Source organism: Phacochoerus africanus, chromosome 3 (assembly GCF_016906955.1).
Source record: "Phacochoerus africanus isolate WHEZ1 chromosome 3, ROS_Pafr_v1, whole genome shotgun sequence".
NCBI classification, from domain to species: Eukaryota; Metazoa; Chordata; class Mammalia; order Artiodactyla; family Suidae; genus Phacochoerus; species Phacochoerus africanus.
Window position 1 is genome coordinate 133,412,883 of NC_062546.1, and position 24,158 is coordinate 133,437,040.

At 37.7% G+C, this 24,158-nt stretch overlaps 1 protein-coding gene across 4 annotated transcripts in view; it reads left to right on the top strand.

Annotated features, from left to right (window-relative positions):
- Positions 1-4,127: 4,127 nt before the first annotated feature.
- The window catches only part of TANK (TRAF family member associated NFKB activator), a 95,675-nt gene continuing 75,644 nt past the window's right edge, over positions 4,128-24,158 (top strand). For 2 of the 4 annotated variants that reach the window (XM_047772730.1, XM_047772735.1), the window contains exon 1: positions 21,779-21,875. The gene's annotated coding sequence lies outside the window, so the exon portion shown is untranslated. Of the gene's footprint in view, positions 4,259-21,778; positions 21,876-24,158 lie in introns of those variants that run through there. The other 2 variants (XM_047772731.1, XM_047772732.1) reach the window with 2 other exon arrangements.

The following is a 24,158-nucleotide window of genomic DNA, read 5'->3' on the forward strand; positions in this document are numbered from 1 at the left end:
TATGGTCTTTTTAAAGAGTGGTACCTGGAAAGATGGATCTGAAAGAAGAACTAGTGCTTCCCTTATTCTCGAGGTAATTCAAAAGTCCTATTCATCTTGGAATTTTTTAATATCCCCATATTTCCACCTCAAGTAAAAGAAGTTATTTTTGTATGACCACTACAAATTGCATCTCCCCAGGCTTTTCTGGTCTTATGCAATTTTTTTTTTCATTTTTTGTTTGTTTGTAGGGTGGTGGATGTTTGTAGGATGATTGTAGGTTGTAAATTGCAATAGCAACTATACAACTTTATAATTACTGTTTAATGTGACATCAGCCCATAACATGAGTTTATCAAGCTATTTTTGGATGTAGCTCTATTAATCTTTATTTCATCATATATCACGGAATGTCCTCTTTTTTTTTTTTTTTGATAGCCAAAAATATGTAGCCATCATACCATGAAAATGACAGAGTACTGGGGAAGCCAGGGTCGTCGTCTCAAAAATAACAGACCTAATATATCTTTTAAGTCCTCTGGCTATGGGTGTAGCTCACAGCTTTGTTTTTTAACGATAGATGCCCAAAACCCTAAAATGTTGTCTAACTATCACCAAGACTATCAATAACCCTCAATAATGTTAAAAAAGCAAATTAAGACTTTAGAAAAAATTTACTTATAAAGCTATGCAAATGAGCAAAAAGCAACAAGTTTAGCCTAAAAGAAATCCGAGTAAATTTACTGAGACTATGCAAAAAGGTACAACATTGATTTTTAACCCTTGATCCTTTGGCTTATTCAGTTCCTGAATGTCTGGGCATCTGTTCATGAGTCACTCCAGTGCTAAGAACTGCTTCTCTGACGACACAGCACCTTGTACAAATCTCTGCTCTCATCTTTAGCAATGGCAGAGGTTGTTTGCCTGTCTGTTCCTTTATAAAGATCACGAGCTCCTCAAAGGCAAGGAAAAGCATTTTAAGAAATCCTACACTCAGCATGGAATCTAACACATAACAGATAATACACGATTATTGTATAAATAATTAAGCCAGCATGCAGATGACAGGTCCCTACTGCTACACGGCCCATCATTAACTTAGGTTACAGCTTAAGTAGAAGAATTGCAAGGAATAAAAACCTTTCCCCTTTCCTATCTCCTCCTTACTTCCATCAAATCCCCTTTCCTTGTTCACTATGGCCCAAAATGCAATTAAATAAGGACACTTTAATTCTACAACTCTTTAAGACATAAGACGAAAGTATCCCAACTGGAGCCATACTTTGGCATAAATTTGTCTTAAGTTGCAAAGTAGTGATACCGACTACTGCCCCCAGTTAAGTTTATAGAGATTGGAGGGGTAGCCTGAAAAAGAGTATCCATCGCACCCACAAGTCTGAGCCCTGCTGTGGCTATGAGCCAATGAAATCCTGGAACATCAGCCCACTAGCAAGTAGAGGCTAGAAAATTCTGCTCCTCCCACAAAAACCATCCCTACAACATGGATTCATACTGCAGGTGTCCTTGTGATTGACTGAACCAAATTTCCCAATTAAACACCTACCCCACGGAGCCCGGCTGCCTAACTAACTTCTTGGCCATAGTTACAGACACCCGGGCCCCCTCCTGAAGGAGGAAGCCTATCCCTGCATCCCAGTCAGCAATGAAGAACACTGGCTTTTGTGCTCTGCACCGTCCCCAGGGAAGGGGAATTCTTCTTAGGGAGGCCTTTCTCCCAGAACTGCCTTGAGAACTTTGATGTCCCACAGTGGTGATTTCTTCATTCTTCATGCACTTCTGCCTGAATGAAAACCTAGTTTTGCCTGCCATCCTCTAATTTGGGCTTGGAACTCTCCCATCCCCTGCATCCCTTCTTGTTCTGACCATTGTGCCCTAACCCTTGCCAATCCTGGCTCAGTACAAATTTGCTCCTTCCTCTCCCCACAGAAATCTCTGTAGATTTATCTGCCCTGGTCACATGGTTTATGACTCTGAGAGGAAAAAAGGAGGAGGAGGGAATAGGAAAAGTAACCACCAAGACAACAAAGATAAAACTTCCATCCACCTCCCACATTTTGCCTAGAACTGGAACCAGTCCATGGCATAGGTTTTTAATTCCATGCACACAGCCAAAATTTCCTCAAAAAGTGTCTCTGCTTCCCTGTCTTGGCCTCAGGGCCTTCTTGCAAGTGGTAATCCACCAGCCTGAGGATCAGCCAGTTCTGCCAGAGTTTGGACTTATGCCAAGCTGACATGCCAAACTAAATAGACAAGGGAAGAGGCCCAGAATGGAGAGAAAAAGGGGCATATCCCTGTCAATACATCAGCACTGCTTTAAAAAAACAAATAAACAAACAAACAAACAAATAAAAACTGAAAAATTGTTTAGTTTTTTGGTTTTTTTGTTTTTGGTTTTTGGTTTTTTGTGTTTTAGGGCTGCATCCGTGGCATATGAAAGTTCCCAGGCTAGGGGTACAATCTGAGCCACAGCTGCCAGCCTACACCACAGCCATAGCAACACAGGTTCTGAGCCACATCTGCCACCTACACCACAGCTCACAGCAATCCCAGATCTCCACTGAGGGAGGCCAGGGATTGAGCCCACAACCTCACGGTTCCTAGTCAGATTTGTTTCCACTGCGCCGCAATAGGAACTCCCCCCAAAACTGTTTTAAAAATCATGCTCATTCAAAAATGTAAATTCTTGAGAAGAAAATTTTCCTTCCACCAATTGCTATCTCCCTTTTTTGTTTTGTTTTGTTGTATTTGCAGTATCAAACAGGTTTTTATTTTTCCATTACATATAAGAAAATTTAATGTTTGATATCAATAAGCTAATTATAAAATACAAGATGCTAAAGGAAATTAATACATCATAGATTTGATAAGTAAATGGAATGTTTTTAATTATAAGCTTGGTAATCACTTTAGATTAATTCAGAGGTACTTCCTTTTTATAGAATAACTTCTTAGTGATTAGAAATAGCTCAAGTTTAACATCTAATTTAAGAAAGGTTGGTGTTTTAAAATGGGAAAGAAACCAGACAGTATCAAAAGTTCTGAATTCTAGTTCTTCATGATGGAGGATAATATGAGAAAAAGAATATATGTATGTTTGATTGAGTCCTTTTGCTGTACAGTAGGAATTGACAGAACAGTGTAAATCAACTACAATGGAAAAAAATTAAAAATTTAAAAATTTAAAAAATAAAAATAAATTCTAGTTCTTTATATTAACCGTGAGCCTTTGCATAGATCTCAGAGTCCTCATCCACAAAGTGCAGGAGTTGAACAAGGAGACTGATCAATAGCTACAATCCATTTTCTGGTCAAGAACTTGATACCCTGAGAGAAATACATTCAGACACAAAAGATGGATGTGAATCTGGGTGCTGCCTCTAACATTCTTTGTGTCTTTGAGCATTTACCCTCTCCTGTTTCCTCATCTGTAATAAAAAGGAAATGGAACAGATGGTGTCTAAGGACATTTCCCAGCTCTAAAATTTTATAACAAAGAAAAATGGTTGGGGTGCATATGCCACCTTCCATTTGCATGTAGAACTTGATGTTTTGCTCCAAGTAGCCTGAAAAAAATATGTGCATTCGTAATTTGTTTCCCCAGTGTGCTGGCATATACAGTTCTTCACATAAACAGCAAATCTTAATTCTCAGGGAAAAGACTCTTGAGCTTCACCCCTCTCTTCTAAGTACCTGGCTCTGGAATTCAGCATAAACTCTAACTAGGAGACTTCATCCAGTGGCCTCTATAGACCATGAAGCCAAGACAATTACACTCAAATCTGGTCTTCACCTCCTGTTGATAAATGTACTGCTTAGGTCAAAAAGTGACTTCTTAAAATCTATAAAAGTCATTTAATCAAATAAGCTTACTTTTAAAGGTTCTTACATGAAAATGTGTTTAATCCAAATATATTTGGGGGTTTATAATTTCTGGATTTTTGTGAAAATGTCCTAACTCTTCAAGTAAAGCGTCTTTGCTTCAAAAGGAAGTCAGAGCTACAGCCACAGTGGTTTACAGAATATTTTCTGGTAGTCTTTGCTTCATTTCAATATCTAGCCATGATTGGCTGTTGATAGTTACAAAAAAGGAAGTCTTCAAGTCAGGGGATTTCTCAGTGGAAGTTCCCAGTTTAACGCAAGGGAGATCTGAGGACCGTCTGGGCAGCACTGCTAGAGCCTGCAGAGAAAGCTTCCAGACCCTTTACTTTTTTAAGGAACAATATAGTCCATGAAGGAAGACTTGTAACCTGGAGAAGAGGTAATCAAAACTTTAGTACTTTCTACTGATTCTCAAATTAGCAAGGTGGCCTGGATGTCTTAAACTGCAGTGTTGCAGATTTGTCCTACAATTGCTTCTGTTAAGTGAGTAATTTATGACATGATATAATGCCTTTTATTCATTGCCATAGTTGCCATAATTAGAAATTTGGCCTCAAAAAATGGGGTCCCTAGCCAAGACTAAGGGGAAAATTTCAATACTGTGATCTTTGTGTGTTCTTTTCAACTTTTAAGATAGAATTTATGTCTCTATTTAAAATGATTTTTTTAAGTTTGTGTCTGGAATATAGCCTTTTCCAATGAGTATTATTTACAACATAGACTTAAAAGGGATATATTTGGCATAAGTTAAGTTGTATATAGTTGACTAGGTTGAAAAGCAAACTAATGCTACATATACTCATACTTTTTTGGTTAAATTTTTAAAGATCAATTCCAGCCTGATCCAGGGTATTTATTCAAACATTAACTCACATTTTGTATTTTTCCATCTTCTAAGAAATACATGTTAATGAATGTTTCTTTACAGTAAAATATCAACCTTAAAAATGTTGCATTTTCTATCTTGGAAGATGTAAATTTACACAATAATATAAATCCATTCTTATTCTATTGCCAATTGGCCTTTATTTTCACAAAAAGTGCATATTAAAAGTTATGTAATATTTTCTCAAGAATAATCCTAGGAAAAGTTGATAGTTCAAAAAGATTAAACTCCAAGAATCATCACTATTGTTACATTAATAGCTGCCATTTATTGAGTGTCTGCTGGAGTAAATAGTCACAGAATCTTCCAGCTAGTCAGTGGTAGAGCCAGGGCTTAGCCGTAAATCCACATCACTTCTTTTTCATGGCTCTCTGTTACCACTGCTCTGCCTTCTCATAAAATTTGAAAAGTGTTTTGAGAGATCTTATCCCAAAGGATGAGGGGAAGGACAATATTTGGCCAGGGTCACAGAGAAACCAAGTCATTCAGAGAAACTTAGAATTCATATCTAGGGCTCTGTTGTCTTCACTCACCCGCCCCATGCCCTCCTTCCCTCCAGGGCACACTTACACCTGTGCACAGGTGCATATATCAGTCTGTCTCCATGCAGAAGGGGGAACCTGAGGCTGGACACCACATCCAAACTGACCTAAATTCCTGCTGGCAGCCAACTAGGGCCCTAAAGCAGCGTCCAATTATTTCTCTTAAACACTTGTTGACAATGAAAGAAATGACCAACTGGAAGATTTAAAATAAATCTCAAATCCTTCCCCAAAAGCACCAGTTGGAATTTTTTGAAACATGTATTAATTTGAAGGAAACCATCATCCTTACAGTACAGAACCTTCCTATCTGCAAACATCCTTTCTCTTCGTGTATTAAGGCCTCAGGAAACATAGGTTGTTTATCATAAAATGTATTCCAAAATATTTTACCTTCTTCATGTGTGAATAGGGATGCTATCTTGACAGGGACATTCTTTTCACTGTATATTCTAACTAATTACTGCTGACATTTAGGAAATTTCTTGATATCCTAATTTTGTCTTGTGTCCAATCATTATATTGATACTTTCTTTATTCTAAATTATTTTAGGTGATTCACATGTGGTGCCTAGATAGGAAAAATATAATTTTGTCTTCTTTTTTTCTCCTCAACACATTGGCCAGAACTTCTTGAACAGTATTTAATAACAGAGGAGATAGCAGCCAACCTCGTCTTGTTCTGATCTCAGTGGGAATTTCCCTAGTGGTTAACATTAAGTATGACGTTGGCAGTTGGTTTGAAATAAACACATTAATCATAAAAACCAAATAGCTACCAAATATACTTCTAACCCTGGTTTGCCAAAAGTGTATCAAAACTTCACGTTAAACTATATTTATTGTTTTCTTGCTATCACCAGAGACAGCTGTATGGGTTTTTTGTTTTTTGTTTTTTTGTTTTTTACTTTAAATTATAAACTGCTCTCTGTTACACAATAGAGTAAATGCACTTTTTAAAAGATTACATGTTATTAGGGTTTCCTAGTGGTTCAGCCAGTTAAGGATCCAGCACTGTTGCTGCTGTAGCTCAGGTCACTGCTGTGGCATGGGTTCAGTCCCTGGCCCATGAACTTCCCCATGCCACCAGCATGGCCAGAAAAAAGAAGAAAAGTCCATGCAGTGAAGACAATAAAGGATTAATTCTTTCCCAAAAAAGTACATGTTATTAAAAATCATCCCTCGGTAATAAAAGTAGGTTTGTAGTTATAAAGTGTATTTTGTTATTGCTCTGGTTAAGTAAATAAATCGGTTGATCAAAATAAGCTAAACTTACACGTTTCCTCATTTTCTCTTCAATCCACATGCTTAAATGCCTCTCCTCTGTTATTTTGGCTTCACAATTCAGTTCACAACTCAAATTAACAGAAAAGAATGAAAACAATGTGGCAGAGCCAAAGAACCCTATCAAGGCAGAGCAACCAGACTCTCAAACAAAGCAGCTGTTCCTACATATTGTGCAAAAAGCTTTCTCCCTATTTTAACAGTGCTAGTTGACCACAATTCAGTTACAACAAAGAGTGGCATGTGAAATATGTGTCCAAATTGATTATTCTTATACCAATTAATGGTGAGAAAATATATGTCTGGAATTTATTGAGAATTTTTGCATCCATATTCTAAGTAAAATTAATCTGTATTTTTTATTTTCTGATAAAAATACCAAAACTTTCCATGTTCTAAAAAAGTTTAATGGGAGTTATCAGCTCCTTGAAATGTTTAAAGAGCAAATCTTCATACACTTTGTCCTTAGCATCCAATTTTGGAAGTAATCTTTAAAAGTTTTTTCAGTATTTTCAGCTGTTACCTATCCAGGTTTTATGCTATTTTCAAACAATTTAGGTTATTCATGTTTTTAATAAACAAAATTTCATCAAATTTTTCAAATGCACTAATATACATGGTTTCTACTTTTTTGCCATCTTCAAAATCATATGGATAACCCTTTCATTATTAATTTTGTCCTTTTTTTTCTCTCTCTTTTTAATGATTGAACATATCAAAAGGTTAATCTCTTGGATGTGTCACTTTTACGGTTAGCTCTTTTAAATAATTGGCTTTGCTTTTATCTTAATTACTATTTTCTTACTGCCTTTCCCTCTTTTTAGACTACTTTACTTTTCTCAGTTTTAGAGATGAATGCTTAGCTTGTTCATTTTTTTTCTTTCTTATTTTGTAGTGAAAGGCTAGGAATTTTCTGAGTACCATTTTAACTGCTGTTATGTTTTTGACATGTCGTTTTCACATTATTGTTATTTGATTTTTTAATTGCAGTTTTAATTCCCCTTTGATCCAAGAGTTATTTAGGACAATAAAGGGTTTTGTTTGTTTGTTTGTTTGTTTTAGTTCATAGACTTTATCTTTTTAGAACAGGTTTAGATTTAGAGAAAAATTAAAACACTACAGAGAGGTCTCATGTATCACCCTGCCTCCTTCCTGTCCCCCACCCCTCAAAAGACACAGTTTCTTCTATTACGTTTTTCCAATTTTATCTCTTTTTTTTGTTATTTATTTTATTTTCTAAGTTTTATGGAAATGTAGTTGAGTTACAAGAGTTACAAGGTTATGATAATTTCTGCTACGCAATAAAATGATTCATTCATACATACCCTCTATTACTAACATCTTAATGTATGGTACATTTGTGACAAATTGAGAGATATTGATACATCTTTATTAACAGTTTATAGTTTATGCAGAGTTCTTTATTTTTTCCTTTTTTAAAAATTGAGGTTAAAATTCACATAATGAAATTAAATATTTCATAATGTTCACTAAATGTGAACAATTCAGTGGCATTTGGTACACTCGCAATGTTGTGCAACCACCACTTCTACCTAGTTTCAAAACATTTTTATCACCCCAAAAGGAAACCCTGTACCCATTAAGCAGTTGCTCTACATTTCCTGCTCTCCTCAATCCCTGGCAACAACCAGTTTGTGTTCTATCTATATGAATATACCTGTTCTGAATATCCATACAAGTGAAATCAAGACTTTGTATAGGTTTTTTCAATTAGCATCATGTTTTAAGATTCATCCATGTTGTAGCATGTATCAGTACTTCATTCCTTTCATTGTCAAATATTATTCTATTGTATGTATATACACAATTCGTTTATCCATTCATCTACTGATGGACAAGATAGCTGGGCTATTTTCACTTGGCTATTGTGAACAGTGCTGCTATGACCATGCATTACATTGTTTGAGTATGTGTTTTCAATTCTATACCTAGCAGTGGAATTGTGGGGTCATATGGTACTTCTGTTTAACTTTTTAGGAACTTGCACTGTTTTCCACAGTGGCTGAACCATTTTACATTCCCACAGGCGATGTACAAGAGTCCCAATTGCCCTCCATTCTTGTCAACATCTGTAATTTTCTGGGTTTTTTTAAATTATTATTATCATAGTCATGCTAATGGATGTGACATGATACCATATCATGGCTTTGATGCTCTAATGTGTAGAGCATCTTTTCATAAATTGTTGGACAATTGCCTTTTTTTTTTTTTTTTTTTGCCACACGTGTGGTGTGTGGAAGTTCCCAGGCCAGGGGTCAAACCCACACCACAGCAGTGATACGAATTGCTGCAGTGACAGCGCCAGATCCTTAACTGTGCCTCAAAAGAACTCCTGTAGATTCCCTTTGACGACATCTATCAATGCACAAAATTTATTTTTAAAAATTTTTATGAAGTCCAATGAATTTTTTTCTTGTTTTTTTTTTTTTGGATTTTTAGAGCCACACCCAAAGCATGTGGAGGTTCCCGGGCTAGGGACTGAATAGGAGCTGTAGCCACTGGCCTACTCCACAGCCTTAGCAATACTAGATCTGAGCCTTGTCTGCAATCTACATCACAGCTCATGGCAATGCCAGATCCTTAACTCACTGAGCAAGAACAGGGATTGAACCTGAGTCCTCATGGACGCCGGTCAGATTCGTTTCTGCTGAGCCATGACGGGAACTCCTTGATTTTTTGTTCATGATTTGGTATCATACCTAAGAATCCATTGGCAAATTCAAGGTCATGATGACTTACCTCTTACCTAAGAGTTTGATAGTTTTAGCTCTTATATGTAGATTTTTGTTCCATTTTGAGTTAATTTTGTACATAGTTTTATTACTTTGTGGATATCAGTTGTTCCAACATCATTTGAGGAAAAGACTATTCTTTCTCCTTTGAATGGTCTTTGTACCCTAGCCAAAATCAATTGATCATAGGTGTAAGGATTTATTTCCAGACTCTCAATTCTATTCCTGTGTTCCATATGTCTATCTTTATGCTGGTATCACACTGTTTCAATTAGTGCAGCTCTGTAGGTGAGTTTTGAAATTGGGAAGTGTGAATCCTCCAATTCTATTTTTATTTTTCAATATTTCCTGGCTATTCAGGGCTCCTTGCAATCCCATATGAAACTGGGGTTTTGCTTTTTTCATTTCTGGGGGAAAAGAAGCCGTTGGAATTTTGATACAGATTACATTAAATCTGATCATTGTCATCTTAACAATATTAATTATTCCAATCCATGAACACAGAACATCTTTCTATTTATTTAAATCTTCTTTAATGTCTTCCAGCAATGTTTTGCAGTTTTCGGTACACAAGCATTATTGCCTCTTTGGTGAAATGTATTCTTACATATTACATTCTTTTGGATATTGTTATAAACTAAATTGTTTCTTTCTTTTTTTTTTTGCTTTTTAGGGTCGTACTTGTGGCATATGGAAGTTCCCAGGTTAAGGGTCTACCAGAGCTGCAGCTGCCGACCTACACCACAGCCACAGTAACATGGGATCCAAGCCACAGCCAACTTACACCACAGTTCAGTTCACAGCAATGCGGGACCCCCAACCCACTGACTGAGGCCAGGCACCAAGCCTGCATCCTGCTCATTACCGCTGATCCACAATTGAAATTCCCTTAATTTCCTTTTTGAATTGTTCATTGGTGACATTGAAATACAACTGATTATTGAGTGTTGATCTGGTATCCTGCAACTTTGCCAAATTCATTTATTAGTTCTAAACAGCTTTCTTTTGGATTCTCTGGAATTGTCTACATGTTAAATAATGTTATCTATAGATAGAAATAGTTTCACTTCTTCCTTTTAAATTTGGATGCCTTCTATTTCTTTTTCTGATATAATTGCTCCAGCTAGAAATACCATGACAATGTCGAATTGCAGTAATGGAAGAACATGCCCTTGTCTTGTTCCTGATCTTAGGAGGAAATTTTTCACCATTCACCATTTTCACCATTCAATATAGTATTAGCTGTGGGTTTTTCATAAATTCTCTTTGTGAAAGTTTCCTTGTATTCTTAGTTTTCTTTTTTTTTTTTTAATCATGAAAGAGTGTTGGATTCTGTCACATGCCTTTTATCAATCAATAGAGATTATCACATAAGGATGTTTTTCCTTTATTCTATAATGTGGTGTATTGCATTGAATGATTTTATTCCTTGCATTCCAGGGGTAAATCACACTTGGTCATGACTAATAATCCACTTAATATGCTGCTGGATTCAGTTTTGTGGAGAATTGTTTCATCTTCATCTATAAATAATACTGGTTTTTAGCTTTCTTTTCTTTTCTTGTAGTATCTTTATCTGGCTTTGGTATTACAGAAATGCTGGCCTCATAGAATGAGTTAGGAAATATTCTCTCTTCCTCTATTTTTTTAAGATTTTTGAGAAGGATAGTGTTTGGTAGAATTCACCAATGAAGCCATCTGGTCCTGAACTTTTTTTTGTTGGGAGGTTTTTGATTACTATTTTAATCTCTTTATTTGTTATAGGTCTATTTAAAATTTTAATTTCTTATAGATTCATTTTGGTATTCTGTGTACCAGGAATTTGTACATTTCATCTAGATTATCTAATTTGTTGGCATATAATTATTCACACTATTCTCTTATAATCCTTGTCATTTTTATTTGGGCTTGTAATGTTCTCACTTTCATTTCTGATTTTAGTTATTTGTTATTCTCTGCCCTTATAAGTCTAGCTAAAGTTTTGTCAATTTTGTTGATCTTTTCAAATGACTGACTTTGATTTCATTGTTGCCATTGTTTTTCTATTCTTTTTTCACTCATCTCTGCTCCAATCTTTATTATTTCCTTCCTTCAGCTAGCTTGGGATTTAATTTGTTCTTTTTTTCTACTTCCTTATGGTGTAAAGTTAGGTTATCGATTTAAGATCTTTCTTTTTTAATGTAGACATTTACTTGTATTAATTTCCCTCCAAGTACTGCTTTCATGGCCTATAACTTTTGATATGATTTTTTTTCATTCATCTCTAAGTAAATCTAATTTCCCATGTGATTTCCTTTTTAAACCATTAGTTGTTTAAGAATGTGTTATTTGACTCTGTGTATTTTTTTCTGTTTTCCTTCTGTTATTGATTTCTAACTTCATTCACATGATTTCAATCTTTTAAGTTATACTCGTGGCTTAACATTTGATCTATCCTAGAGAAGGTTCTATATCCACTTGAGAAGAACGTGTATTCTGCTGCTGTTGGGTGGAGTTCTCTGTATATATATATTAGGTCTAGTTGGTTTATGCCATTATTCAAGGCTGCTATATCCTTTTTTGAGCTTCTGTCTTTCTATCCATATTAAGAAAGGTATAGTGACGTCTCCAACTGTTAGTGTAGTACTCTCTATTTCTCCATTCAGTTCTACCAGTATTTGCTTCATATATTTGGGAGCTCTACTGTTTTGGTGTTACATTGCTATATCTTCTTGATAAATGGTCTTTTTTCTTACATAATGCCTTTTTTTATTTCTTGTGACTGTTTTAACTTGAAATCTATTTTGTCTGATATAGCCACCTCATATCTCTTTTGTTTACTATTTACATGGAAAATCTGTTTTCATCCTTTTACTTTCAACTTTCTTGTGTCTTTGGAGCTAAGGTAAGTCTCTTACAGACAGTATATAGTTTAATCATGTTATATTAGCCATTCTGCGAAGCTTTGCCTTTTGATTAAGAAATTAATCTATTTACATTTAATTATTGATAAGGAAGTGTTTACTTCTGCTGTTTTTTTATTTGATTTCTGGGTACCTTATACCATTTTTCTGGTCCTCACTTCACCCATCACCACTTTCTCTTGTATTTAATTGATTCTTTGCTGTGTACCACATTATGCCCTTCTCATTTTCTTTTATTCTTTTTTTTTAGATATTGTCTTGTGGTTATCATGAGAATTGCAACAAGAAACTTGAATTTATAACAATCTAATTTGAATTAATGCCAACTTAGCCTCAATTATATAAAAAAGTATACTCCTATACAGCTTAGTTCCCTCCTTTACATTCTTGTAATCTCAAATTTCATCTTTATACATTGTGTGCCCATTAACATAGATTTATAGTTATTTTTAAGTAGTTTCCTTTTAAATCATGTAGGAAATAAAAAGAGGAGATACAAAACAAAAATACAATCATGCTGGCTTTTATATTTACCTATACAGTTGCTTTAACCAAGTGTATTTCTTTGAATGACTCTAAATTATTGTCTAGTGGCCTTTCATTTGAGCCTGAAGTACTCCCTTTATAGGGTAAGTCTATTAGCAACAATCTTTCCCAGCTGTGTGTGTGTCTCATAATGTCTTAATTTTTCCTTTATTTTTGAAGAATAGTTTTGCTGGATATAGAATTCTTGGCTGACACCTATTTTTCTTTTCAGCATTTTAAATATGTCATACTACTGCCTTTTGGCCTTCATGATTCCAAAGTGAAACTGGCTGTTAATCTTACTGAGGATCCCTTGTATATAATGAGTTTCCTCTTTCTTGATGCTTTCAAGATTCTCCTGTTGTCTTTGGCTCTCAACAGTTTGATTATAATGGGCCTCAGTATGGATATCTCTGATTTTAGGCTACTTGAGTTTATTGAATTCTGGGCAGATTCAGTCTTTCATCAGATTGGGAAGTTTTCAGCCATTATTTCTTCAAATATTTTTTCCACTCCTTTTCTCCCACTTTTCCTTCAGAACTACCATAATGCATATTTTGGTTTGCTAGATGATGTTTCACCAGTTTTCTAGGCTCTATTCACTTTTCTTTATATTCTTTTCTCTTTCTGCTCCTCCATCTCAATAGTTTTAATTGTCTTATTGGCACATTCACTAACTTCTTTTACCTGCTCAAATCTGTTGCCAAACCCCTCTAGTGAATTCTTCATTTCACTTACCATACTATTCAGCTACAGAATTTCTATTTGGTTCCTTTTTATAATTTCTATTTCTTTATTGATAATCTCATTTTGTTCATACATAATTTTCTGATTTATTTTGGTTCACTGTCCAAGGTTTTCTTTAGCTCTTTGAGCAAATATAAAACAATTTAAAGTAAGAGATTTTTGGACTTCCTGTTGTGGAACAGCAGGAACATATGTGACTAGTATCCATGAGAATGCAGGTTGGATCCCTGGCCTCACTCAGTGGGTTAAGGATCCGGCATTACTGTGAGCTATGGTGTAAGTCACAGATGCAGCTTGTATCTGGCATTGTTGTGGCTGTGGTATAGACCACCAGCCACACCTGTAATTTGACCTCTAGCCTGGGAACTGCCATATGCCACAGGTGTGGCCCTAAGGAAGAAAAAAAATCAACTACATGTAGAACCACCTACTTAAGTTACAGATATTAACTCAACAATTGACCTTGAACAACATGGAGTTGAATTGCATGGAGTTTTTTCAATAAATATGTTCTACAGTACTGCACAATCTGTGATTTTTTGAATCTACAGATGCAAAACCATAGATGTGGAGTTATATCTGGATTTTCAACTACTTTTTGGGGAGGGAGAGTGTTCGTACTCCAATCCTCATGCTGTTCAAGTGTCAACCGTATTAGCTAATATTTATTGGGTTCCTCCTATAGTCCAGGCCCTGTTCATATATTATCTCATTGCACACAAACACACAAATACACATACACACACACACACACACACACACACACACAAACTTTGAGGCAAGTATTATTATAATCTACACTTGACAGAAGAAAAAACTAAAGCTCAAATTTAATAAAGACATAGGATTAGAAAATGGTGATACCAACATATGAATGCAGCAATATTAATGAGAACTCTCATTTATAGTCCACATGCATTAACCTATATCAGCTCGAGTTCATCTTTGCGAGGGCAATGACCATCTAGGTCTTAGACTGATGGTTGCAAGTTTCTTTAATATCAGTTGCCATCCTAACTTCAAAAGCATTACACTTGGGATTTCAAGTTAATGCAAGTCATAAAAGTGAAAGGATGGGGTGAAATAGGAGCCCATAATTATAACCTGGAAGAGAAGTCAAGTAAGGCCCTTCCTGCTTAGAATCAGACCATTCACTTGAGGCCTCAACAAACCAAGCAAATGTGAAGGGATCATGTTCTAGGATTAGAAAAACATATTAGTAAACACTTGAAAAGGACAGAACAGGGAGCATTTGAGGTATTGAAGAAATCAGAAGAGGCAGGATATGAGTCTAGAGAAATAAGAAGAAGCCTTATATTATCTTTAGAGTTTGGATTATATCCTAAGATTAATAGGAAGTGACGTTAGGTTCTAAAGGAACATAATTACATTTAGAATTTGACAAGAGAAAAGGATAGGAGAACAGTTAAGAGACTAGTATGGTAAATATGAATTGATGATGGCCTGAACAAAAGGCATCAATAGAGACAGAGAGTGACAGTGAGGACAACGTGTGACAATGGGGACAGAGTATATGCATGCAAGAAAATGTTGCAGAGGAATACTCACAAGAGCTACCTTATTGGATGACTGAATAAATGCTGAGAAGGAGGAGTTTTACTTCTTTGTTATGTAACAAAGCAATATTTTCTTTTCTCTCTTCCTCTATTAATATAAAAGAATAAACACACAATTTTTAATTCTACTTGTAGTTATTTACCTTTATATTTTTTAAAAAATCTAAAATATGTAAAATTATCAGTAGAATGAAAGCTTTTCTATAATTTCCTTTTTTCCAGATATAGCAGATAAGAAAAAGAATATATTAGAGCTTTCTTATTCCTGCCACCGCTCTTCGACCCTATTGAGGGTTTTTTTGTCTTTGTTTTGGTTTTTTTGACCTTGCCCATGGCATGTGGAAGTTCCCAGGCCACGGCTGAATCTGAGCCACAGCTGTGACCCAGGCTGCTGCAGTGACAATGCCAGATCCTCAACTTGAGAACCACAGGAGAACTCCTATTTCTGCTTTCTTATCTTAGTCTAATATCTTGTTTTAGATTTTATCTCTTGTGTCAGAGAAAATACAAATTGGATTCTTTTCATTTACCTACGCTTCTGTCAAAGCATTTTCTAAAGTGTTCACTTTCTCAGGATTTGGGGGGACTTTGTTCTTCTTCTTTCATGGAGCACAATCTTTTCAAAGCAATACTTTGTCTTATGTTACACACATATTCCAAGCTTGTATAGCCCCTGTTAACTAAATGTGTGGATTTTATTTGATTCTTCTCATTATCTGCCTGATTTCGACTAGTTCCTTGGCACAGATCTTGAGTTGGGAGACATATGAACATGCATAGTTCACAACTAACTTTTGGACTTAAAGCTAGCATTTATCAATTTTGTCACTACCTATTGGCCTGAGATGAGGTCCCTCATCTTTATTGCCTAGTTATTTTACTATGAGGAGGAGAATTCCCTGTTAACCAGAAAAAAATCATTGTTCTTTTCCTTGAGAGGAGCCATATATGAAAGATTAAACTCCCAGAGGGTCAGAGACACAGCTCTGTCTGCTCAGTCCCTCTATTACTTGCTTCACATATCCTTAGATACCGAGTATCACATCTGTCCACTCTCAGTGGAGTCATGTGGGTATACTCCAAACCATAGCTCCAAAATGGACAATAAAAAGAAGTACTAATGGGAGTTCCCATTGTGGTGCAATGGTTAACAAATCCGACTAGGAACCATGAGGTTGTGGGTTCGATCCCTGGCCTTGCTCAGTGGGGATCCGGTGTTGCCGTGAGCTGTGGTGTAGGCTGCAGATGCAGCTGGGATCCCGCGTTGCTGTGGCTCTGGCGTAGGCCGGTGGCTACAGCTCCAATTCGACCCCTAGCCTGGGAACTTCCATATCTCGCAGGAGCGGCCCAAGAAATGGCAAAAAGACAAAAAAAAAAAAAAAAAAAGAAGAAGAAGAAGTACTAATGGGAGACAATGGGGCAACAACATGTAAAATACTATCTGTAGGTTACATATAGTGGTGGGGTTACTGTCCATTTCACTGGTAAGTGCCATGAGAGACAGCCTTTCTTCTTCTTCTTTTTTTTTTTTGGCTGCACTTGTGGCATGTGGAAGTTCCTGGGCAGGGGATCCAACACAAGCCACAGCAGCAACCCAAGCTGCTACCCTGATAAGGCCAGCTCCTTAACCTACTGGGCCACAGGAAACTCTACAGATAGATTTCTAACTCTGCTTCAGAGTGGCAGATTTGCTCACCTTCAAATCTTCAGACAACAAAGTTCATGTCCATTTCAGCCCTGCAGTTCTTGCAAATTCTGTCAGTAGGATACATATTATCAGGGTTACAGCTACTCTGTCAGTAGGATACATGTTATCAGGGTTACAGCTACTCTGGAAGACTTAAGCCCAAGGTGGTGAGGCTTGGCAAGTGAGCACCTACGTCAGCTGGGTGCCCTGGACAAGGGCACAGCTTCTCAGCCATACACACTGGGCTTGGTCATCAATCTGCCTTTTGATGCTATTATGAGTTATCATATTTTCCTGATTTTTTCATTAGGCATTGAATTAAGAGAGACTGAGACACAAACAGCTAGTCCAGATGTCATCCTATATCAGAAGTCAACCAGATTCTATTAATAGTGATATTTCACATCAAAGATTTGACAGAGATCATTGATGCATACCTGACATTCCAAGTTGTAGTAAGTGTTTATACTGGCATCTTTCTGTGTTTCTAGATTTATATTCAGAACTCTCTCTAAAGTATTAAGCAGTTTTGAAAATAAGTCCCAAAATAATTTTAATAAGCCTGCAGTTCTCATCTTCATTCCACTTTACCCTCCAGTACTGCTTGTTATAATAATAAGAGAAAAACTGGAGTAACATTATGTCATTTTGAAAGAGTTATTCCTCAAATAAATGTCTCAACTCAATTTCTAACCTTAATAAAAACATATTGCACAAAAAAAAGAAAATAAAAAAAAATAATGAGTTCCTGTTGTGGCTCAGTGGGTAGCGAATCCAACTAGGAACCATGAGGTTGCAGGTTCAATCCCTGGCCTCGCTCAGTGGGGAGCTGGTGTTGCCATAAGCCATGGTGTAGGTCACAGACGAGGCTCCGATCCCACGTAGCTATGGCTCTGGCATAGGCCGGTGGCTACAGTTCCGATTAGACCTGTAGCCTGGGAACTTCCACATGCCACAAGAGCAGCCCTAGAAAAGGCAAAAAGGCCAAAAATTAAAATAATATAAAATAAAATAAAACAAAACTATATGCAATTATAAAAAGTCATCATTTAAAAAAAAAAAAAAAGGAAAATGTTTGACACCGTTGTAGCACAAAACTTATCCATGTACCCCACCCAGGCATTCATGCATGTTTCACACATTGGAGAAGTATGCAGTCACTTCTCTTCATGACTTACAACATCATGGGAGTGGAAAGAAATACAAATATACATTTAAGAAATGTGTATATTTAGGAGTTCCCCCTATAATGCAATGGGATAGGCGGCCTCTTGGGAGCAATGGGACACAGGTTCAATCCTTGGCCCAGAACAGTGGGTTAAGGATCCAGCATTGCCACAGCTGCAGCTTGGGTGGCAACTGTGGCTCGGATCTGATCCCTGGCCTGGAAACTCCATATGCCATGGGATGGGAAAGAAAGAATGGTAGGAAGGAAGGAATATTTAATTTGCTCTTTCCTTATTCAAAGTGTTTAGCACTTTTATATTTCAAAATGCTCATGACTTCATTTTTACATTCTGAGTTTTTTATTAAATTCTACTATTTTAATCAGAAATAGTCTGTGTTCTCATCGTGGTGCAGAGGAAACAAATCTGACTAGGAACCATGAGGTTGCAGTTTTGATACCTGGCCTCGCTCAGTGGGTTAAGGATCCCACGTTGCCGTAAGCTGTGGTGTAGTTTGCAGACATGGCTAGGATCTGGTGTTGCTGTGACTGTGGCGTAGGCTGGTGGCTACAGCTCCAATTAGACCCCTAGCCTGGGAACCTCCATATGCTGCAGGTGTGGCCCTAAAAAGACAAAAAAAAAAGAAATAGTCAAGACAGCTCCTTCAATTTGCTCAAAAGCAGTGCTTAGGTAAGTTAGACTTCATTAAAATTAAATTTTTCTGCTGTGCAAGACCCTGGGAGAAAATACTTTCAAAAGACATATCTGGTAAAGGTCTGCAATCCAAAATATACAAAGAACTCTTCTAATTCAACAATAAGAAAACAATCCAGTTTTTAAAATGGGCCAAAGACCTTAACAGGTATTTTGCAAAAGAAGATATACAGGTTGCAAATAACCATGTGAAAAGATGCTCCACATCATATGTCATCAGGAAAATTAAAATTGAAGCACAATCAGATATCAGTACACTCCAAAAAATCCAGAACACTGACAACACCAAATGTTGGCAAGGATGTGGGGTAACAGGGACTCTTATTCATTGCTGGCGAGGATGCAAAATGGTACAGAAACTTAGGAAGACAGTTTGGAAGTTTGTTACAAAATTAAACATACTCTTGCCATGCAACAAAACAATAATACTCCTTGGTATTTACCCAAAGCAGTTGAAAACCTACGTGCACACAAAAATCTGCAAACTAATGTTTAGTGCAAATATATTTATAATTCCTGAAAGTTGGAAGCAACCAAGATGTCCTTCAGTAGGCGAATGGATAAATAAACTTTGGTACATCTAGACAATGGAATATTACTCAGTATTAAAAGGAAATGAGCTATCAAGCCATGAAAAGACATAGAGGAGATTAAAATGCATTATTGCTAAATGAAAGAAGACAACCTTAAAAGGTTTCATATTATATGGTTCATGACATTCTGGAAAAGGCAAAACTATGGAGACAGCGAATAGATGAGTGATTGCCAGAGATTAGGGGGAAGAAGGGATGAATAGGTGGAGGAGCACAGAGGATTTTTAGGGCAATGAAACTATTCCAGTATTGTAAGATACTATAATGATAGATATAAGTCAGAGTATACAGAGTATACTAGTACACTCTAGTATCATATGATACTATAGTTATGAACATGTCATTATTCTTTTGTCCACACTCTCAGCCAGATATAATCATGTTCCAGTCAACATGGAGAGTACAACACCAACAGTGAACCCCTAATGTAAACTATGGACTTTGGATAATAATATGTCAATGCAGGTTCATTAATTGTGACATATGTACTACTTTGGTGGGAAATGTTGATAATGAAAGTCTTATGCATGTTACAGGGTAGGGAGTCTGTATCTTCCTCTCAAATTTACCGTGAACCTAAAATTATTCTTTAAAATTCTTTAACAAAAAATTTTGTATTGTTGGGAGTTCCCGTTGTGGCTCAGTGGAAACAAATCTGACTAGTAACCATGAGGATGTGGGTTCAATCCCTGGCCATGCTCAGTGGGTTAAGGATCTGGCATTGCTGTGAGCTGTGGTATAGGTCATGGATGCGGTTCAGATACCGAGTTGCTGTGACTGCAGCCTAGGCCGGCAGCTGCAGCTCTGATTTGACCTCTAGCCTGGGAACTTCCATATGCCTTGGGTGTGACCCTGAAAAAGAAAAAAAAAAGTGCAGGGAGAAAGTGAGGCAGTCAGAACCCCATCCTCCTGAGATATCCTAGGAGGAGCAAGATCCTGAGACAATATAACTAGAAAAAGAGCTCAAGACTCCAAAGCTAGGCTTGAAACTTTCAATATGGAAAAGTATCATGGACGGACTGAAGAACTGTCTAGGCATGGTTTGGCCAAGATAGCTAGGACAGGAGTGTTCTCAACTTGGGAAATTTCGTCTATGGCTATAGAACTCCCTTCTAAAGCAGGCTCTTCCTGACAATGATACATAGTATTCATGGTTATTTTATCCTGGCTATCAAATTGCTATTTCAACACCCTTAGTACATTTGTGCTTGGTAATAAAGCCTTTTTCAAACACCATTAACCCCTGTCATATATATGCAAAAATAGTGAGAATTTTTTTAATAGCGTAGAATTAAACAAATAGTAGTTCATCACCATGGAAGCTTTTTTTTTTTTTTTTTTGTCTTTTTGCTATTGCTTGGGCCGCCACAATCGGAGCTGTGGCAGCCAGCCTACGCCAACGCAAGATCCGAGCCGCGTCTGCAACCTACACCACAGCTCACGGCAACGCCGGATCGTTAACCCACTGAGCAAGGGAAGGGACCGAACCCACAACTTCATGGTTCCTAGTCGGATTCGTTAACCACTGCGCCACGACGGGAACTCCCCACCATGGGGGCTTCTAAAAGTGCTACATGCATTCAGCCAGAAGCAATCATGTTCCAGTCAACTTGGAGAGTCTCAGCCTTCAGTGCTCTCGGGAAGCTTCCACATATACTATGGATTTGACTGCTCTTTTCCTGAAAGGGGTCCTGGAGATAATCTTGGTGGTGGGAAGAGGCCAGATTGACAGGAGTGATTCCAGACAACACTTTTCACTTGCAGAGCATTCTAGAGTTTACCACGACTTTTGTTTAAATTTTCGATTGATTCTGCAACTGTCCATCCAGTGAAGAAGTTTTCATGGTCCTCATTTGTCAGATTTTTAAAAATCAAAGTTCATTAGGTTAAACAACTTGCCCGAGGGAGTAGTTATCAGAACTAAAACTTTTCTGGAGCTATCTGTGTAAAATTTCTATTTTGGAGAATATTCAAGCACAGTTAGGAAACGGAATAATGGGCAAGTTGTAAGTCATGGGAAATTTTCTGATAAAGATTTAGTTGCAATTCAAGGAGCACCTTTCAACTTCAGCAAGTACATTTAATGAAGTGTTACTGGTTTGTGAAAAATCGAATGGGTGTGTGTGTGTGTGATTTTTCTCAAAGTGTGAACCTCAATCGCCTCAATCACATTCACATGAGGATCTCTTGAAAATGGGGGTTCCTGGGCTTCACCCCAGTTGCTCTGAACTCTGGGAATCTCTAGGGGTGAATCTACGTGTTCAGCAGGCCTCTCAGGTAAATCTCAGTTTACATACTGTGTGGTATTAGACACTGTTATTTAATGTTTGGCAGAAATTTTGCCAAGACCCCCTAGGTCACCTTTAAACTTGACAATGGAAGCCTTTTCTGTGGCTGTGGTTTTCCCCGAGAGGCAGGGCGGAGTTGCGCTGGGCGGGGCTTGAATGGGCAGGGCGGGCGGGAGGGGGCCAGGTCTGGCGAGGTGGAAGGTGAAGGGTTAATGGCTCCGCGCGCAGGCGCTGCCCTCTGAACTGGAACGGAAAACAATTTCCGGTTGGATTCCCCTGGCCGGGTGTCGGAGCCCCGTGGCGTGCGAGGCAGGTGCGGACACCTTGAACTGTGAGTAAGAAAATTTGTGAGCGAGCTGGTGTGTCCGAATCCGTCGGGCACGGCGGCGGCGCACTTGTGTGTGTGTGTGTGTGTGTGTGTGTGTGTGAGCGAGAGGCATGCGCTGTCCATATGGGCGCCGCAGGGAGAGAAGCCGAGGAGCTGCAGAGACGACCGGTTCTTAGAGTGGGGAGGGACTTACTGTTAGTGAAATGACCTAGGTCAGCGTCCCAGAGAGGACCCGGAAGGGGCTTTCCCGGCCCGCAACGTCAGCTCAGCAAACAACTGCCCCCTCTGCGTCGGCTCAAGGGGAGGGATCCACCGGGATTCCGCGCCGTGCTAATCTCGGGGACTTGAATTCTTGGCGGGCCAACTGGGGAAGCAGGGCCTGCGATGTCAGGGGGAGTGGTGGACCCCGCGCGAAATGTCCTAGCCTCCAGTCCTCACAGGGGCTGTCTTCCTCAAGCTAGTACTGCCGTTGTTACTCTTTCGAAAACTTCCTAGGTTCTTTCTGTTGTTTTTCCCAGGATTATTGCACAGTTCCGCTCTCAGCTTTCCTGCAGAGTGTCATCAGAGCCTTGTCAATGAGAAGTTAGGAAACTTCCCCGAGGGTCACGGAGAGAATGGGTGGGTGGCTGAGGCGGAGAGAGCACACCCTGCCCCCACGGAACTGGGAGTTAGACGGAATCCCCAGCGCGGTGTAAACTGACTAGCGAAGAGTTACCGGTATAACAAGCTGTGCTTGTCACAAAGTGAAGAAAGAAGGGGGAAGATACCCAAACCAGAGTCTTTGTGGCTCTTAACGTGCTATAACAAGCAAAAGTAGAGCAGTCTTGCTATCGAAGTGTCGTTTATCTCACAGATTCTTTTGACAAGTTATATCTTAAGAGGGAAGTGGTGGTGAAGGAAGTGAAGTGACATGAAAGTAAGGAGAAATAGTGATCTCCCTCCCTACCAAGGTTGGAATGCACATTTCAGTCGAAACGTAAGAGAGAAGCAAAGCTATGTATTCTGCTGGAAAACTATCTTGTCCCTTTCATTGGGGAGGGGAGGAAAACCCTAAAATGGTAGAGACTTGTATAAAGCAGAAAATGAAACTCCTTTGTAACCCTCTCCCCAGCCATAGGTGCTCCAACCTTTCACATCTCTTATGTGTAGGTAAACATACTGTTTTGCCTTCTTATGAAAATGAGATTTTATATGCATACAGTTCTATTCTATGGTTTTCAGATAAAAAAATATGGTGGAAATCTTACCATATGTAGCTCTACTTGATCTTAATGTCAGCATGGTATTGCTTTGCCTAGACCATATGCCTTTACCATAACTGTAGTTAACCTTTGGCCTGTTTATATATTTGTCCTTGTTCTTCAAAATTATTTGTATTTCATTACGATACAGATATATTAATCCTTTGTGAATTACATGGCAAATACTTTCAAGAACCATTAGTCTTTGGTTTTAAATGCTCAGGCTTTGTATGGCCTAAGAATCAGTCACCACTGAAAAATTATTAAAATAGTTTCCTATCTTGTCTGTTACTTCTTTTTATAGTTTTGCATGCTTTACTCATAAAAATGTATGCAAATTATTTTTGTACATTGTATAAGATAGAGATTTAGTCATTTTTCCTGAAATCATTTGTTGAAATCAGTTCTTTCCCAAATGACTGGAAAACTATCTTACTATAGTAAATTTCCATCTGAACATGGGTGTTTTTTTGGATCTTCTGTTGCTTTGCTCTGTTGTGCCCTCCTATATACGTACCAATCTCGGTAATTAGGCACTTTTTAGTAATTCATAGAGCAAGTCTCTCTTCATTTGCCTTTTTCAAAATGTCTGTGATTATTACATTCCCTCTCAGGTAAAATTTAAAGTAAGCTGTTGAATTTGCTTTCGTTAAAATTTAAGTCTTTGGGGGGTTTCAGCTACTCACTAATAATGTTTTGTTACTGGTATGTAGATGATTTATATATCTGGCCAACTTTCTAAACTTATTAGTCTTAAATTGTTTCTTTTGAATTTTCTAGGGAAACAATCATCTGAATATAATCTTACTTTTTTCTTTATATTTCTTTCTTTCATTGATTTAATAACTATCTAGCTTCTCCAGAACAGTAATAGGTAATAATAGTGATTCTGGCCTTCCTTTTCTTTCTTTCTTTTCTTATTTATTTATTTATTTGTTTGTTTATTTATTTATTTATTTTTTAATGGCCACACCTGGGCCATATGGATGTTCCCAGGCTAGGGGTGGAATTGGAACTGCACCTTCCAGGCTATGCCACAGCCACA